The sequence below is a fragment of the Pogona vitticeps genome, chromosome 4 (assembly GCF_051106095.1).
Source record: "Pogona vitticeps strain Pit_001003342236 chromosome 4, PviZW2.1, whole genome shotgun sequence".
In the NCBI taxonomy this organism is placed as follows: domain Eukaryota; kingdom Metazoa; phylum Chordata; class Lepidosauria; order Squamata; family Agamidae; genus Pogona; species Pogona vitticeps.
In genome coordinates, this window is record NC_135786.1 from 163,575,960 (window position 1) to 163,594,260 (window position 18,301).

Here is an 18,301-nt window from a genome sequence, read left to right on the forward strand (position 1 = left end):
AGCCATCCTACCTCTCGCATCACAGACATAAGACTTCAACCCTACTTTCAAAACTGGTCCACTATCACAAGCGATTCGTGGGTTTTAGAAATTGTTTCTTCCGGTTACCGCCTAGAGTTCTCCGAATATCCTCCTCTAGGGGGGCTCGAATATACTACATCAAATCCCACCCTAGAGGAGGAAGTTCAGTCCTTGCTTCAAAAGGGAGCCATTCAACCAGTACCAAGAACAGACATCACCAACGGCTTCTACTCCAGATATTTCGTTGTCACCAAAAAAGACGGCGGACTGCGACCTATCTTGGATCTGAGGGATTTAAACACTTACCTGCATTCTCGTCGTTTCCGCATGGTAACGCTAGAGTCCATAACACACCTTCTAAAAAAGAGACATTGGTTCGTCCTGATAGATCTGAAGGACGCGTATTTCCATATCACGATCCATCCAGACCATCGCAAATTCCTCAGATTCATCTTCCAGGATACAGCTTACCAGTACCTTGCTCTCCCATTCGGCCTTGCCACAGCGCCTCGCACATTCACGAAATGCATGGCCCCGGTGGCAGCTTACCTCAGACTAAACGGCATTCACGTATTCCCATACATCGACGACTGGTTGGTGGTCTCCCCCTCCAGGCACAAGGCTCTGGAGGACACAAAATTCATCCTTCGCCTCCTCAAAGGACTAGGCCTCACGGTGAATCACAAGAAATCACGACTTCGTCCGTCCAAGGTAATCCATTACATCGGTGCCAAGATAGATGCACGCAAAGGGCGAATTTTTCTTCCACATCAGCGAATAAGGAAGATCCACACCGCCATTCGGAAGTTTCGCCCCGGTCGCTCGGTGTCGGCCAGGCACGCCCAACACCTTCTCGGACTCATGTCCTCTACGACGTCTGCAGTTGCACATGCTCGACTGAAGCTCAGGTCCCTACAAATCTGGCTATTGTCCCTCTTCAATCCCCTTCGAGATCACCCACAGAAGAGACTTCTGGTCTCATCAGAGTTGGTCCAACAACTGCAGTGGTGGGCTTTCACACCACATCTCCGAGTGGGTCGCCCATTCCTTCCTCTACGGCTCACTGCCCAAGTCACCACAGATGCGAGCCCTACAGGTTGGGGAGCCCATTGTGGTCCTCATCGTGTCCATGCGTTGTGGTCCCCTCAGGAAAGGACCTTTCACATCAACCACCTCGAGATTTTAGCAATAATGAAGGCGCTGAAAGCTTTCCTTCCCCTAGTACGTGGCCGTGGTGTTCAGATAGTCACCGACAACACCACGGCCATGTACTATGTAAACAAGCAAGGCGGAACTCATTCTCAATCCCTGCTTTTTCTCACTGTAACTCTCTGGGAATGGTGCTACCAGCACCACATTTACCTGGTAGCAGTTCACCTCTCCACGGACGACAACTTTATTGCAGACCACCTCAGCCGTCGCCAGGACCAAATGCACGAGTGGGAGTTGGATGTGTCGGTATTCCATCAACTATACCAACGTTGGGGCACACCTACCATAGATCTGTTTGCCACTCAACGAAACGCGAAGTGTCAGCAATATGCATCAAGAGCCGGCATAGGTCACAATTCACTAGGGGATGCCTTCATGCTGTCTTGGAGGAACGGTCTACTTTATGCCTTCCCCCCGTTTCCACTAGTACTCAGGACATTAATACAACTCCAACTCCACTCAGCGGAGGCCATTCTTGTGACTCCCTTCTGGCCTCGGCAGCCATGGTTTCCGACTCTAGTGGAAATGACAGTGGATTCCGTGCGTCTTCCGAACTTTCCGGCACTCATCACACAGGATGCGGGAACAGTGTACCACCCCGACCTCCACACTCTTCGTCTTACAGCGTGGAGGATATCCCGGAAATCAAAGAAGTACTAGATAGATCCAAGAAACTCTCCACCTCCACATTGTACTCATATAAATGGAAGAGTTTCCTGAAATTTACTGACTCTAAGGGTCTGTCACCGGTCCCCGCCTCACTCTCTACCATATTACAGTTCCTTCGTTATTTGTTTGATCTCAAGCTGTCTGTCACCACCTTACGGGTTTACCTCGCAGCGGTCGTTTCCTTCCAGCCCAGAGGTTCACCTTCTTCACGTTTTTTCTCTCACCCCACCGTCAAAGCATTCCTCAAGGGACTTGTCCACCTCAGACCGCCCCTTAAACCGTTAGTGCCTCAATGGTCACTGAATCTAGTTCTCAATGCACTTATGGCCTCTCCCTTTGAACCTTTGGCCACCTGTTCACTGAAGTTACTATCGTTGAAAGTTTTGTTTCTCGTTGCTATCACATCCGCCCGTCGGGCTAGTGAATTAGCCGCCTTGAGAGTTGATCAACCTTTTCTGCAGTTTTTCAAGGACAAGGTTATTCTTCATACAGATGTTTCGTTTTTACCCAAGGTTGTCTCGGACTTCCACCTGAAACAGCCCTTGATTCTTCCCACTTTCTTTCCACAACCAGCCAATGAAACAGAGCGCATGCTCCATTCCTTGGACGTCAAGAGGGCACTCTCCTATTATGTTGCACGAACCGAGGACTTCAGACTGTCTCCAAAGCTTTTTCTTTGTTACTTCGGTCACAAACGAGGACTCCCTGCTTCTCCTCCATCAATCTCTCGTTGGTTAGTCTCCACAATATCGTTAGCATATGAACTACAACACAGGCCTCCTCCTGACGGTTTACGTGCCCACTCTACACGAGCAGTGGCCTCTTCCACAGCTCTCCTGCGTGGGGTTGATCTCCCCGACATATGCAGAACTGCTACATGGTCGACAGTCTCAACCTTCATCTCCCACTATAGGTTGGATGTGAGAGCCAGAAAGGAGACACAATTTGGGAGAGCAGTCCTCGCCTCTGCCCTGCAGTGACGTCCCACCATCCATCCGGTAAGCTAGCTTGTTAATCACCCCTTATTGTGTGCATTCACAGAAGACCACGCAGAAGAAAGTTGGGTTACTTACCTGTAACCATGGTTCTTCCAGTGGTCATTCTGTGAATTCACACAAACCCGCCCGTCCTCCCCACTATCCGTCACTGTACAATTTTTCTACCATGACATCTCTTGTCTCTGGCGGATAAATGGAACTGAGGATTGGGCGGGCGGAGCATGCGCAGTATACTCAGTACAAACATTGTTTCTTTTGCAGAGCTCCAGAATCTTCCGAGAGGACCAGCGCAAGCGCTGACTTAACCCCTTATTGTGTGAATTCACAGAATGACCACTGGAAGAACCATGGTTACAGGTAAGTAACCCAACTTCTCTTCAATGCCTTTCCATTGCCTGTCCATTCCACAGGTGCATAGTCCATTCCATAGGCCATATATCTGCAGGCCAGTTCAGCCCACATGTCCTCAGGCCTTTTGCCCAGTGTTCCCTTGTACCATAAATGTAGGACCTGATTAACACTGTTAATTAAAATTGGAGCACCCCTAAAATACAGAAAAAGAGCAAGCCAATGATCCTCTACCTCTCCATTAGATAATATTGAAAACTAGTTTATTATTAATAATTATTATTATGGTCAATGACCAGAAAGATAACAATACGTTATTTAAATAGAATCACATAATATTAGATAATAGTGAAAGACATTGGACAAGATGTGTCACCATCAGTGTACTGTCTGGCTCTTTTAAGACACTGAAGTTAAGAAAGAAATTCTAAATTAGCCGGTGGCACTGAAGGATATAAAAGCCTTTAAAAAATCACACCAATCACTTTATACAAAATGAAATTAAGAGAGATATATAACCATCACCTTGCCACCCGAACCCCCCTAGTAAGTAAAATTAGACATGAGCTCTCAGTATTTGACCACTTTACTAAGTAATGGAAGAAACCTTGTCAGAGAGTAGCAAAATAATATAAAAGAGCTTCAGTATATAGTCTGAAATCTTAATTTTAAAAATCCTCCAGAATTGAAGATTGGTATACACTGGCCTGAAAAGAGAGCTCAGCTCTGAGGACCAGAACAGATAAAGCAGAGAAGGGAGGCTTGTGGATAGAATTCTAGGATCTTATGGCCTGTTAGGTCATGACTGTCTAAAAATGGAGGAACTATAACAAAGTCCTGTAGATTATGGCTATCTTCTTGAATGCACACTAGAGTGCATTTATGTGTGATACAGATGCTTGGTTAACATACAGCAGTAATAGTAGTAGGGATTAGAAGCTCAAAGAATACTGTTCTCTACTTCCGCACTCCACCGCTTTGGTTATTTAGAGAGTTGTCAGGTACATACTGCTATTTCAGCAAAGATACCGAGATAGAAAGCAGGCAGTACAAATGCTTCCTGAACATTAGCAGCTCTTGTTGTGGAATTTTTGTGTGTGGGTATGCATCAGATTTAGGTATTGGGAACAGAAAAGGAATAGGAACTGGTATTCCATGGATAGGGAACTTCCTTACAGATGTTTTCCATATTTATTTTGCTTCACACTTTTATGCATTCCTGGTGCATTGTTATTCTTCATCTGTCTTTCCATCCTGCTCTCTTTAATGGAGAATATATACTTCTGAATATGAAGCATATATCTTTGGTGTCCTCTTTAGGCATTAGTATGCTGCTGGGTCGGTATAACTGTTCAGTAGTTCATAGCAATAGGACAAATTATTATATCTGTGTATCACAATATAACAATGAAATGAAGAGCTTGCTGTTTCATTATTCCTTTCCTTTTCTTTTCTTGCATTAAAAAGAAAAAAAGACCAACAAAGTTATGACTGTGGGATATTAAAGTTAGCAAGGGAATGCGAAATCATTCTGCATCCTTTGTAGTTTGCATTGTCAACAAGAAAACTAGTAAATCACAACAAGAAAATGAAATTACCCTAAGTGTATCTCAGAATCATGAGATGGTAAAATTTAGAGCACAGCTCATAGTACTGACCATCCTGGTCTGAAAATATTTTCTGAATGGCCAGTGGAATATAGACAAAGTTTAAACTGTGAAATTACACTGTAAAAGGTTTTTGGTTTGTTTTAATACTGATTATTTACTTTTTAAACGAGAAAGATAAAAGCCTGTCATCTTCGCGAATACACTGTCATCTTTAGTTTGCAACAAAGTAAATGCATTTCAAAAATGGCTAGTTATAAAGTAATTTAAACTAAATTTCTGACAAATCATTTCCAAGAGATTTGCTGTCAATTGTAATAAAAAGAGAGAGGCAGCACTTTTGTAAAACCCAATGAGACTTAATAAAGTAGGTTTCCCCCCCTCAAACTTGAAGTGTGATTGGAGATGTCAGTGTGCTTTGTGAAGTAGGTAGCTTTTAACGTGGATCAGTTCATAGCATACACAAAATGATTTTGAAGTGTAAAGTCTTGGAAAGAAAGTTGGTGGATTCTCTACAGTTAATGTGAACAGTTAGGCATAGCAGACCCACAACATTCTTGTAGACCTACACTTCTGATACTCTCCTTTCCCACAAGTTTGCTCAGCTGGCATAAAAGACAGAGACAAGAATGAATGCACTATTCATGGGTTTAATTGTTTAACATAACATAATCATATCATCTACCAGCAAATTTGGAAAACTCACCAGTGGTCAGGGGATTGGAAAAGATCAGTCTATATCCCAATCCCAAAGAAGGGCAGTGCCAAAGAATGCTCCAACTACCATACAATTGCACTAATTTCACACGCTAGCAAGGTTATGTTCAAAATCCTACAAGGCAGGCCTTAGCAGTATGTGTACCGAGAACTCCCAGAAGTACAGGCTGGATTTCAAAGGGGCAGAGGAATTAGAGACCAAATTACTAATATGAAGAAAGCCAGAGAGTTCCAGAAAAACATCTACTTCTGCTTCATTGACTATGCAAAAGCCTTTGACTGTGTGGACCACAACAAACTATGGCAAGTTCTTAAAGAAATGAGAGTGCCTGATCACCTTATCTACCTCCTGAGAAATCTATATGTGGGACAGGAAGCAACAGTTAGTAATGGATATGGAACAACTGGTTGGTTCAAACTTGGGAAAGGAGTGTGACAGGGTTGTGTATTGTCCCTCAGCTTATTTAACTTATATGCAGAATACATCACGCGAAAGGCAGGACTGGAGGAATCCCAAACCGGAATTAAGACTGCCGGAAGAAATATCAACAACCTCCAATATGCAGATGATACCACTCTGATGGCAGAAAGTGAGGAGGAATTAAAGAACCTCTTAATGAGGGTGAAAGAGGAGAGTGCAAAAAACGGTCTGAAGCTCAACATCAGAAAAAAAAAAAAAAACCTAAGATCATGGCCACTGGTCCCATCACCTCCTGGCAAATAGAAGGGGAAGATATGGAGGCAGTGACAGATTTTACTTTCTTGGGCCCCATAATCACTGCATATGGTGACTGCAGCCACGGAATTAAAAGTCGCCTGCTTCTTGGGAGGAAAGCGATGACAAACCTTGGCAGCATCTTAAAAAAAAGAGACATCACCTTGCCGACAAAGGTCTCAAAGCTATGGTTTTTTCAGTAGCAAGGTAGGGAAGTGAGAGCTGGACCATCAAGAAGGCTGACCGCCAAAGAACTGATGCTTTTGAATTGTGGTGCTGGAGGAAACACTTGAGATTCCCCTGGACTGGGAGGACAAACCTATCCATTTTGAAGGAAATCAACCCTGAGTGCTCACTGGAAGGACATATCCTGAAGCTGAGGCTCCAATACTTTGGCCATCTCATGAGAAGAGAAGACTCCCTGGAAAACGTTCTGATATTGGGAAAGTGTGAAGGCAAGAGGAGAAGGGGATGACAGAGGATGAGATGGTTGGACAGTGTCATCAAAGCTACCAACATGAATTTGACCAAACATGGCAGTGGAAGACAGAGTTCCTACTCCAGTCCTCTGAAGATGCTGGCCACAGAGACTAGCGAAACATCAGGAAGAACAACCTTCAGAACACAGTCAAAGAGCCCAGAAAACCCACAACAACCACACTGCTTTATACTTTTTAAAAACTGTTATGGGTATTTTTGCAGCGTGGTTTTCAGCTGGGGATTTATTTTTCAGTGCTGTGATGGGTCTTGGGGGGGTGTTTGTTTTTTGGTTCCTCCCATTTCCGATGGGGGGGGTTGGTTCCTTTTTAGAGTGTTTTTTCCCATTTCTGATGGTTCTTGGGGGGTTTGGTTGCTTTTGGGGTCCCCCCATTTTCAATGTGTCTTGCATGCTTTTTGCTTTGTTCTCTTTGCATTTCTGATCTGCTTTGTTTGTTTTTGCAATGGTTCCTGCATGCTTCCCTTGGTTTTTCCTTTGATTTCTGTGCATTTCTGACCTTGTCCCTTTGTTCTCTTTGCATTTCTGATCTGTTCCATTTGTTTTCTGTGCTTTTGCAATGGTTCATGCATGCTTCTCTTGCTTTTTTGCTTTGTTCTCTTTGCATTTCTGATCTGCTTCATTTGTTTTCTGTGCTTTTGCAATGGTTTCTACATGCTTCCCTTGCAAATCAGAAAAGTTTCTGCAAGGGTCTGTGCTGGCTTGGTTTAAAATGTGTTGGTGTAAAATGTGTGGGTTTAAAATGTGTTGGTTTAGCTAGCGTGTGTTTTAGACTCCAAACTCTCTCCCTCCCCCATTGTCTTCTCTCTCTCTGTCTCCCTCCTTTCCTGCCCTTTTAAAAACCTAAATAATCTTAGGTTAAAAAATTCTCCCCGTAGTGGACGGATTAACCAGTTTTGCATCAGTTCCTATGGGAATGAATGCTTTGATTTACAACCCATGCTTTGAACAAAAAACAAAAAACAGCTGGAACAAATTAATCAGGTTTCAATGCATTCCTATGGGAAATGCTGCCTCGACTTACGAACTTTTTGACTTATGAACACCATTCCATTACGGATAAAGTTCGTAAGTCAAAGGACCACTGTACTAGGAAACTAATGAGGCTTAAGCTTCAGGGCCCTTAACCCCAGAGGAGCCCCAGAAGTGGTGATTTGTTGTGGAACAACCCCATTGAAGAAGATAACACTGGCTACTCAGACCTTGTTACTGGTTGCAAAGGGTCCCCCTAAACAGTTCAGGCTTCAGGGCTCCCAAAATTTAGGTTCCTCACTGACTAACAAGAGCCTTTAGTCTGCTGATTGTGTGTCTTTGAGCCTGGATGCTGTAGACCAAGAGTAGAGAACTGTGGGCCAAGACTAGAGAACCATCAATAAACCACTAGACACTGATATTCCATGTGCCAGGTGTTCTGCTCTGTAGTAATGAATTGATTCTATAAATGAGCATTGTAGTGAGTAATAAAACTTCTCAACTTGACAGTTCATGTGGTCACAAACCGGTGTTCAAGAAAATAACCAGCTAGTTGTACGTCAAAAGAGAAGCCACAAAACAGGAACCTGAGTAATTACAATGTTAAGAATTTGCTTCCTTTGCCTAATTCGTTCTGTGCACTTTTCTTGTTTAAAATGCCATTTGCTTAGATTTTAAGATAAATTAATTGAAAAATAAATCTATAGAAGAAAAGTGTCTTTGTCCCTGTGTTTGGTGGAGCAACTGTGTGCTCCCCAAAAGAAACACTTTATCATGTGGTATGTGGGCTGCCTTGGGCAGTTGGAGAAAAGAAGGGGGGAGTTCCCTTCAATTATCTTTTAGTAGATGTAGGCCACTGTCAGATTCCTTCATCTGTAATAATTGATACTTTTCTCTCACTGCTTTGCTCTCCCTTGTCCACCCTCATGTTTTCAATGAGGAGAGTAAAGTAGAGATAGTTAACAAAAATTGGCCACTCTATTCAGTTTCCTTAATGTATGTAGCTACCGTATTTTTCTGTGTATAAGACTATACTTTTGTCTAAAAACTTTAGAATAAAAATTGAGGGTCGTCTTATACACGGAAGTAAGCTGAGGAGAGAACAAAAACAAGTGGAAGGGAAAACAGGGATCAAAGTGATCCTGCGGGGCTTTTATCCCTTTCCCCCTACGCTTGCTAAACCCCACTTAGATTTCTTAATTTTGGATTAGAAAAGTGGGGGCGTCTTATACATGGGGGTATTTTATACAAGGAAAAATACAGGTAATCCCTTAAAGCAATGGTCCCCAACCTTGGGCCTCCAGATGTTCTTGGACTTCAACTCCCAGAAATCCTGGCCAGCAGAGTTGATGGTAAAAGCTTCTGGGAGCCGTTGTCAAAGAACATCTGGAGGCCCAAGGTTGGGGACCACTGCCTTAAAGTACTTCATAATTTTTCTGGAAAAGGAAGTGGTCATTTGCTTGGGAATCACAGCTGGCACTGCTGATACTGAGAATTTTTGTATCTGATCCAAGCACACTGATAATTTCAGTCAAGATAGGAGTTCAAAGAGTAAAAAATGGCAAGTCAGCAATCAAGTAGACCGAGCTGGGGATGGGAAGGAGAACTGATACACCTAAATAAATAGTTCCAGTCACTGGGATCTTGGATTATTAAGAATTCCTTGAAAAGGTGGTGTGTATGCCTTGCCAATTTGTGCTATTTGGCAAGAAGTGGAAGATTTTCTTTTTTTTCTCTTTTTGGTGCATGCAGTTGTATCCTTTGATCAGTGGAGGTTAGAGTCCATTTCCTTTTTTTAAAAAATGTATATGTCTGTTAATGTATATGCACTTTTGTTTATTGTTCACTATTTGACTGGTCTGAATAAGAAGACTGTTGAGGCAATAGCTGCTCAGTGTCATGGAGGTTTTAAAACTTTTGCCCGAAGCCAAGAAGCATACGAAAATCAGCACAGAAAGGGAAACAGGCCACACAGACTAGCTCCTCTCCCTCCACATCTCTGTTGCACTCCATGTGTTCAAGGAGTTGTTTCCGAAGCCATGGCTCCCCTGTCAGTGAAGAAACCTGATTTTTCCAAGGATCTGAATCACTCAAGAGAGCCTACCAGAAAAGAAGGTTCCCTGCTCCAGGCTTCCTCCTTCCAATTTGTGAGAAGCCAGTGAACATGACAGTGAAGAGGCAGAGCTACTGTGGCTGAACCTCATTCTCTTTCCTAGCATGGTAATTTTTTCACAAAGGCAGAATGCCTGGATAGGATTTAAATATACTGTATTTCTGAAGTGTTACCTGTATTGCATTATTTTCCTGCACAACTCTTTTCTCTCTCTCTTTTCAGAATAAATGTAACAAAGCTCTGCTGGATTATTGTTTAGGGTCTGCTTGATTCTAATACGATTGTACGAATGTTTCTGTGGTATAAAAATAAATGATGCATTTGTCTGCCTTTTAAGACATCAAATAACGCAAGGGATAAAAGCTTAATGTTTCTTTGCATAATAAGGCTCAAACTATACATTACATACTTGTGGTTCAAAATATACATAGTGTGGGATTTTATTTTGTTTGTTTAAGAAGCAAGAATTGGCTTTGCTGTGAGTTGAGTCAAAGCGAAAGATGTGGGCTGAAAAGAGGCTGCATAATTTTTCTTTTCTGATTTCTCAAGTCAAAATTAGCCTCTTCATGCTGCTTTCTCGCCCATGGGTTTGAGTTCTAAAGCAGTCTTCTGTAGAAAGTATCAGTGTTAAGGGAGCAAGTAAGCTTTATATCCATTTGCGGTCCTTAATAAAAAACACAACTATAACTGGACCAGTTAAAAATGTGTTTTGCTTTGTAAAATACAGCCACCATTAGCTAGTATTTGTGTTACTTAGACTGTATTTGCCTACAAGCAAAAATTTCAGTTGCTTCAACATAGAGCACCAGGCATTAAGAACAGTACTTGGCAGTAAATCAAATGATTACCTGTTGAAGTGCTAGAGGGAAACACCTTTTGATGTGGGTTAGTTAGTTAATAAGGTGCAGAAGCCAGCTGTGCATTTTATTACCTCTTTTTTCCTTATGAATCTAGTGTTTAAATTCAAGACCTTGATTGATGGATGGGTGGGGTGTTGAGAAGGAAGTACTCGACACAGAATAATCATTGTTGAACAGAATTACATGTTGTTGCATGTAGTAAAACAGCAAGAGGATCTTTGAACTTTGTCATTTACACTTCACTTTGAAGTTGAGCTAAAAGAATTGTTGCAGTTCAAGCACTGGTTATTTTAGCTATCATTGTATACTATTTACCCAAGAATGAATTATCTTGTTCTTCATTACATTACATTACATTCTAGATTTGTTTAGTTCTTCCTTGATTTATGTATTTATTTTATATACAGTACTACCCAGTTAGTGAATTCACACTACTCTGGGAGGTGAATACATAAACCTGTATTCATGATATTATATGTGACCGTAAATCATCAGTAGAGATAAAATTACTATTAACATGAACTATTGATTTCCAGTTCTTCTAAATCAAACAGAATTACAGTACTTCCAAGTAGTGGTACTGGGGACTGGGGAAACAAAGTTATTATTTTATTGTTTTTTGTATTTGGAATATTTTGATTGCAGCTTGGTTAAGTTTTTATTTTTAAATGAAGCAAGCAATAACCTCCTTTAAGCAACACTTGGCACAATCTAACAAAATGTCCTACAAATATATAACATGGTTAGGTTGCAATATATCCTGTTTGGCTGTATTTTACCCAGATTATGGACATGCTGTCCTGTTTTTTTTTTTAAGTGAGTCTGTAGCCCTTGTAGAAAGGGGGATACAGTGGTGCCTCGATTTACGAAGTTAATTGGTTCCAGAACTCCAGTCATAACTTGAAATGGTCGTAAATCGAAGCATCATTTCCCATAGGAATGCATTGAAATGCAATTAATCCATTCCGGCCAAAGGGGGGAAAATCACAAAAAAACAAAAAACAAAACAAAAAAACACATGCAAGACCCATCAGAAATGGGGGGGAAACGCCAAAAAGCAAACAAACCCTGCAAGACCCATCAGAAACTGGGGGGACACACACCAAAAAACAAACCCAGCATGACCCATCGGAAATGGGGGGAGGGACAAAAAACAAACAAACCCTGCAAGACTCATCACAGCATAGAAACATAATCCCACCACCCAGCCCAAAACCACACTGCAAAATCCACCCAGAACAATTTTTAAAAAGTAAAAAGCAGCTCTTTACTAGGCACTCCAAAGCCTCCTCCAATTGCACACTCTCTAACCGCTGGGGCGAAAGAGCTACAAAGAAGCAGCCTCTTCGCCACCAACGGTTAGCAATTTGAAGTCCCCGCCTTTTCCCTGCCTTTTTTTTTCTGGTTATAACTCGAAGCTCCAGTCGCAAGTAGAAGCAAATTTTTGCAGCTGGAGCTGGTCATAACTCGAAATGGTCATATGTCATGACATTCGTAAGTCAAGGCATCACTGTACAGGGAAAATGTGCAGACATTTTTTCACCCAGTTGTTTTGGGAGAAAGAAGTCTGCTGCTGCCATTGGGTGTGTTTTAGCCTGAGAGAGATGACAGTGCACAATTCCCTAGGTAAAAGTTGCAATCTGGGGGAAAGCCTGTTTGCAGACAATTGAGACTGGTTTGCAAAGCTGCATGCAAACAGTGCATAAGAAGCAGGGGATCCATCGTGGAGTGAGGAAGGATGATGCAGCAGAAACATGCCAATTATTTTATTATTTTTTCACAGCCTTCTGGGAGCTAAGCTGCATGCTTCCAGAAAAGAAGGATTTGCAAGAACAGATAGATAACATTTTAACTTAGGTACATTTGTTATGAATCTTTGATTTCTGGAACATTATTTCAGACAATCTTATAAATGTAGCAGATTATCTCTGGATGTGTTTTTCCCCGGAAAGGTCAGAAACAGTAAAACATGGAAATGGATGAGTTTTATCTTGACTTGGTATGCTGGTTTAATTATTATGGAGGTTAAAACATATGTTGTCACTGGAAAATAGGGGAAAACCAAAATGCACCAAAAGCAAACCAAATAGCGAGCTATATGCTGTTCTGGTTGCTCCCTCAGATATGTCCCAGCACCTTGTCAGTTAGCTGCAGTTAGCCACAGTAAGTTGTTCAGACCTCAACAGGATTCCAGTCTTTGTGTCTGAAGCTTGAACAATTCTGGAACTCTGTTTATTTTGATAACAAAAAAAAAAAAAAAAGAGAGAGAGATCACACCACCTCTGCTGCTATCTCAGTTATCTGCATGTTACAGAGGTCTTAGAAGGGTCTTAGCTCTGAATGATACAATCTGTACAATGCAATGGAGCATTCACTTTGTCCCTTCCCATATTTTGCAGTACCAGAGAAGGGCTCTGCCTCCAAACCCTGAGGCAACTGAAAAGTCATCGACACAATAAGTGCTGTCTTATTTGTTTTGTGTCATATTTTGGAGAAGAGCTGTCTCTTACTCTGTTATTTAGAATGAGGGCGTCAATACGGTATATTAGCTTAATTGAACTTAACTCTCTGGTAGATTTGGGTGTCTTTACCTTTCAGCACTTATTTGGTAAATCTAGGCATATTTACAATTGGCTTCAGCAAGATGTGGAGAGAACCCTGGGAGTTTCTGCCAATACGGTATAGTGCAATTTAAGAATAAGTGGTTGGCAGTGTAGAGATCTCTGCTTAGGACACAAATGTATAATTATCAAGCACATATTTTAAACTGTTAAGGAATGTTCATTTCCTCCTTCTGATATCATTTTATAAATGCTGAAAATGTTTGAAATGGCACCTAATACACACTTGGAAAAGCGTAGCTTCATCTCCTGTTCATCTCACTCAAAACATGAGTGAACCTGTCCAAGGCTTATTTCATGCTAAGAGGAAGTGAACTAGTGTTTAAAAGTAAATGAAGGATTAGTGAAGGAATAGTATGAATAATGAAGCAGAAGCAGCATTCCTAAGAGCATTTTTATTAGCACTTGTTGAGTTGGAACAACCAAATTATAGAGTATCCCCAGGATGGAGAAAGTATTGTACAAACAAAACGAAGAGGTGAAAAATTTTGGGGGCTGCAAATAATTTCTTGAAGCAAGTGGGGTACTATGCATGGAATTTATCTTCCAGATCAAATATAGTAGTTCTGCTCATCCTCTGGTGGCTTTTAAATGGGTAACTTGCAGAAATGCTGCACACTGTCCCCATCCTACATGTTAAACTCCTTTAGTACTTGTCTGCAAAGGGAGGCCCTCTAGATGTTACTCTACGACTCACAGCACATCTGGCAAGTCCAGCCAGTAGTAAGGCATGACAGGGAGTTCAGACTAACATTTGGAGAACTGCATTTTGCCCACACCTACTTAATAAATCATCCTGAAACCCACATATAACAATTTAAACCATATTCTACTGAGTTACATTGCTGAGTTGCTGAGTGACATGTTAAGGAAGTGTGGAACTCCATTAGACCTTTGTAGGATTTAGCTTTTGTTGCAATTTTAAGCTTATACTGTACAGTGGATCCTCGACTTACAGACAGCTCCACTTACAGACTTTTCGAGTTACAGATTTCTCTGGCAAGAAAATTTAGGTTCGACTTGCAGCCAGAGAATCGAACTACAGACCAGAAAAAAACCCCAAAATGGAACAAAAACAGCCGGTTTTCAATGCATTGTAGGTCAATGGAGACTCGACCTGCAGCCATCATTCCAATATGGATTAATTCTGTAAGCCGAGGGTCCACTGTACTGGTCAGCAACTATTTTTCTAGATGAGCCAGTTTGAGAAGTGGCCTGTCAGCAAGTGTATTTGTCTTTTGGGGAATCAAATTTTTCACTTTATTTTGGCCGCAAATTGGACAGCCAGACAACATTTTTCAAAGAGGGAATGAGGATTAGACCATACATTACAGAGAACATGTAATTAGAAGAGGGAATTCCTTAAGTGCTGAAGGGATCTTTTTGTTGCAGCAGGAGCTTCGCATACCTTCCATATTTTGAAAAAAAATGTTTTCTTTGTTTTGTGATTGGTTTGGGGGACATAAACATGGACTTCCTTGTCACGAAGGTCTACTGGAATGACATCCAGAACAGTAACATGGTTTTAGTTCCTAATGGCTTATCTGTAACATATAGTATGGCCTTGCAATTATTTGCCCTGGGATGATAATTTTATAAAGGGAAATGTGCAAATATTTAGATTAATGTTATAAAAAGCAGATTTGTCCTGAAAGGAGTCAGCTCTGACTTTCATTGTAAGACCTCATGTCTGTTCCTTGTGGAATAGGTTTAATAAGATAAGGAACAAATTGGCCCAGGAAATTGTCTTATACACACCATCATATCTGTACGACGAATCCGCTTTATGTTGACATTTTTGCGACCGCTTTTGCAATCGCAAAACAATGTTTTAAATGGAGTTTTTTCGCTGTGCGAGGATCGGTTCCCTGCTTTGGGAACCGATTTTCGCTTTACGATGATCAGCAAACAGCTGATCGTCGGGTTTCAGAATGGCCACCGGCTGAAGAAAATGGCCTCCCACTGTTTTCTAGGATGCATTCCTCACTTTACAGGCACCGAAAATGGCCGCTGTATGGAGGATCTTCACTGGACGAGCAAGTATTCAGCCCATTGGAACGCATTGAATGGTTTTCAGTGCGTTTCAATGGGTTTTTTAATTTCGTTTGACGACGTTTTCACTCTACAGCGATTTCGCTGGAACGAATTAACGTCATCAAGCAAGACACCACTGTAATGTCCTTTGCCATTTTCCATGGGGCTTTCCTGCTAGGTTCTAAGGATATTTAGTCACTATTTTAATCACTCTTTACAGATTGTTAGGAAGTCTATGTTACGCTACGTTATGATACGCTACGTTATGAAAGAGCCTTGTGGCGCAGTGGTTAAAACGCTGTACTGCAAGCTAAAACTGTGCTCACGACCTGGGGTTCAAATCCCAGGTAGCCGGCTCAAGGTTGACTCAGCCTTCCATCCTTCCGAGGTCGGTAAAATGAGTACCCAGCTTGCTGGGGGGGCAATGTGTAGCCTGTATAATTAAAAATTGTAAACCGCCCGGAGAGTGCTTGTAGCGCTATGGGGCGGTATATAAGTCCAATAAATAAATAAATAAATAAATAAATAAATAAATAAATAAATAAATAAATAAATAAATAAATAAATAAATAAATATGTGTTGTCAAGTTGGACGCAACATCTAGCAGTCCTAATAGGGGTTTCAAGGTGAGATATTTAGGGAATAATTTTACCAGTTCCACACTCCCAGTGAGTTTCCATGGGTGTGCAGGGATTCATACTCAAAACTCCTGAAACCAAAGTCCATTACCCTATCCACTGGAGAAAGGAAGTTTATATTGGTTAATAAGACACTAAATAAAGTGAACATAGACTCAAATAGAAGCTGACATTCTGAGCTGAGGCATAGGTATGACCAATTGCTGTTTTCATTCTGTGTTAGAATAGAAACAATATTAATGTTTTCCATAGCCACCCAAAACCAGTAAATAAAGATACAAGGGAGCACTACACCATAGCATTAAGCGTTTCTGGGAGTGGTTATCTAGCTGTTGGAACGTCTATTTTATTTATTTGGCTTTGTAATTTCCTTATAACTTTAAAGACTTGCAATGTATTTTCAATGTAAAATGAAAAATTCAGCATGAATAGTCATAGCCATCCTCCATAGAATTGTCATAATTATGACTCTGAATAGCCTCACAGTTGGACTCTGCGTGGAAAAAAATATTATAGCAATGTAGTCTGGGAGCTTTCATTATGGTCTATCTCTTAAAATAAAGTGTCCTATCTGCATTTGCCTCTAGAGATAGGGTAGACAATGCACAGTTTATGTATGGGTGAACCCTTAACTCCTGTGTACTCAACAAAGAACCCATGTAGTGAGTAAGAGTATAAAACCCTTCCCATGTGGCTTCCTTTGCTGTATTAGCTCTCAGCTGTCTTCTGTCTGCTGCCAGTCAAAGTATTCACTGGGTCAAACTAGCCCATGATCTGATAGTATAACATAGCATAGCGAATTGAGACATTCTGACTGCGTAAAAAGGAGATCCCCTCATTCAGTTCAGTTGCAAATTTTGCTGCAGTTTTAGCTGTGAATGCAGTGCCCCTTCACCTAATTTTCCAAAACATTAGAAAGTATACAACTCTTTCCTTTGTATTATTCTGTATGCTTCTCTCCTGTATTTGTCTGCAGTGGATAGTTTGGAAGATTATTCGGCACTATCTCAGGGTGAAATTCTAGATTGGCATTTGGAACTGCATGGCTTTTATGTTCCCCTCGCCTACTAGCAGAAGTTCTAGAACTTCAGATATGGGAGGTAGATGAATAAAAATACTTAGGTTGGTCTGTTTAAAAAAAAAAAAGAGCCAGGGTCATAGCTCAGGATATGTAGAAAAATGTCTCTTATAGAAAATGTTCTGTGCTAAGGATTAAAACTGGGGATCTGTGAACATATTGAGTGTTCCTTAGCTGCTGTTGCACTTTATACTGTGTGTTTTTCTTAGTAGGTGGGTCTGGATGATAGCCAAGTGGAAATTTTCACAGCACCGCAAAATTGTACAGCACTCTTATTGCTTTAAATTGTTCAGTACCATGCAGGCTTATGACGTATTGCAGATAATAGCTCTGACAATGCACAGGTTTATGTGTGGGTGGACCCTTAACCCCTGCGCATGCAACAAAGAACACATGTAGTGGATAAGAGTATAAAGGCCTTCCCATATGGCTTCCTTTGCTATATTAGAGTCACATGTGTTTACCATGTATGACATAGAAATATGAAAGGTTCTTTCAGAAATTGCATGCTAGTTATCCACATTATTGTTTGCATGTTTTTAAATAAGGTTTGATGAGCCACAGGAATAATTAAATTGAAGAGCAGATCTCCTATTGCATTTTGGAATGGGATCTCCAGTCACAATTACATTTGATAATTAAGCTTATAAAAGTCATTGGAACTTTGTTAGTAGGTGTACTTTAGAGATTTTTTTACATTATCTCTCACTGTTTTTTAAATTAAAGGTTTTTATTTTGTTTTACTGGAAAGAGAGCACCACTGAAGGCTTCTGAGCAATCCCGCAACATCTGCAAATTCGTCAAGGTGAAAGATAATCTGGGACACATAGCAGCCAGCCGTGAATGTTGTGAGTAAACTATGCAATGATTATTACTTCCACCATAAATACCTTTGGAACAGAATTATCAGAATTTAAAAGGAGGATTGGCTTAAGTGACACCCAAAACATCTTGTTTGGTGCTGCATTTTCAGTGACTTAACAGTGCAGCCTATCTTAACTCTTAATGTGTAGAGATTTAGATACAGAAAGGGGTGATGATCTGAAATATCTCTTATTTTATATATAAAAGTTGTTTTCTTTTCCATTCCTTGCCTGATGTTGTGATAGTTTTCCATGAAGGATACTTTTCTCTGCATGCAAATAACTAAAATGATGAAAGATTTTAAGGATTTAACCAAGGTGAAGAAAGAGCCAATCTT

General features: G+C 41.0%; 1 protein-coding gene across 31 annotated transcripts in view; it reads left to right on the forward strand.

Annotated features, from left to right (window-relative positions):
• ATXN1 (ataxin 1) overlaps window positions 1-18,301 on the forward strand; it is a 303,188-nt gene that overhangs the window by 181,044 nt on the left and 103,843 nt on the right. For 17 of the 31 annotated variants that reach the window (XM_078393465.1, XM_072998646.2, XM_078393475.1 and 14 more), the window contains one exon: window positions 17,827-17,948. The gene's annotated coding sequence lies outside the window, so the exon portion shown is untranslated. The remainder of the gene's footprint in view (window positions 1-17,826; window positions 17,949-18,301) is intronic. The other 14 variants (XM_078393470.1, XM_078393472.1, XM_078393484.1 and 11 more) reach the window with 1 other exon arrangement.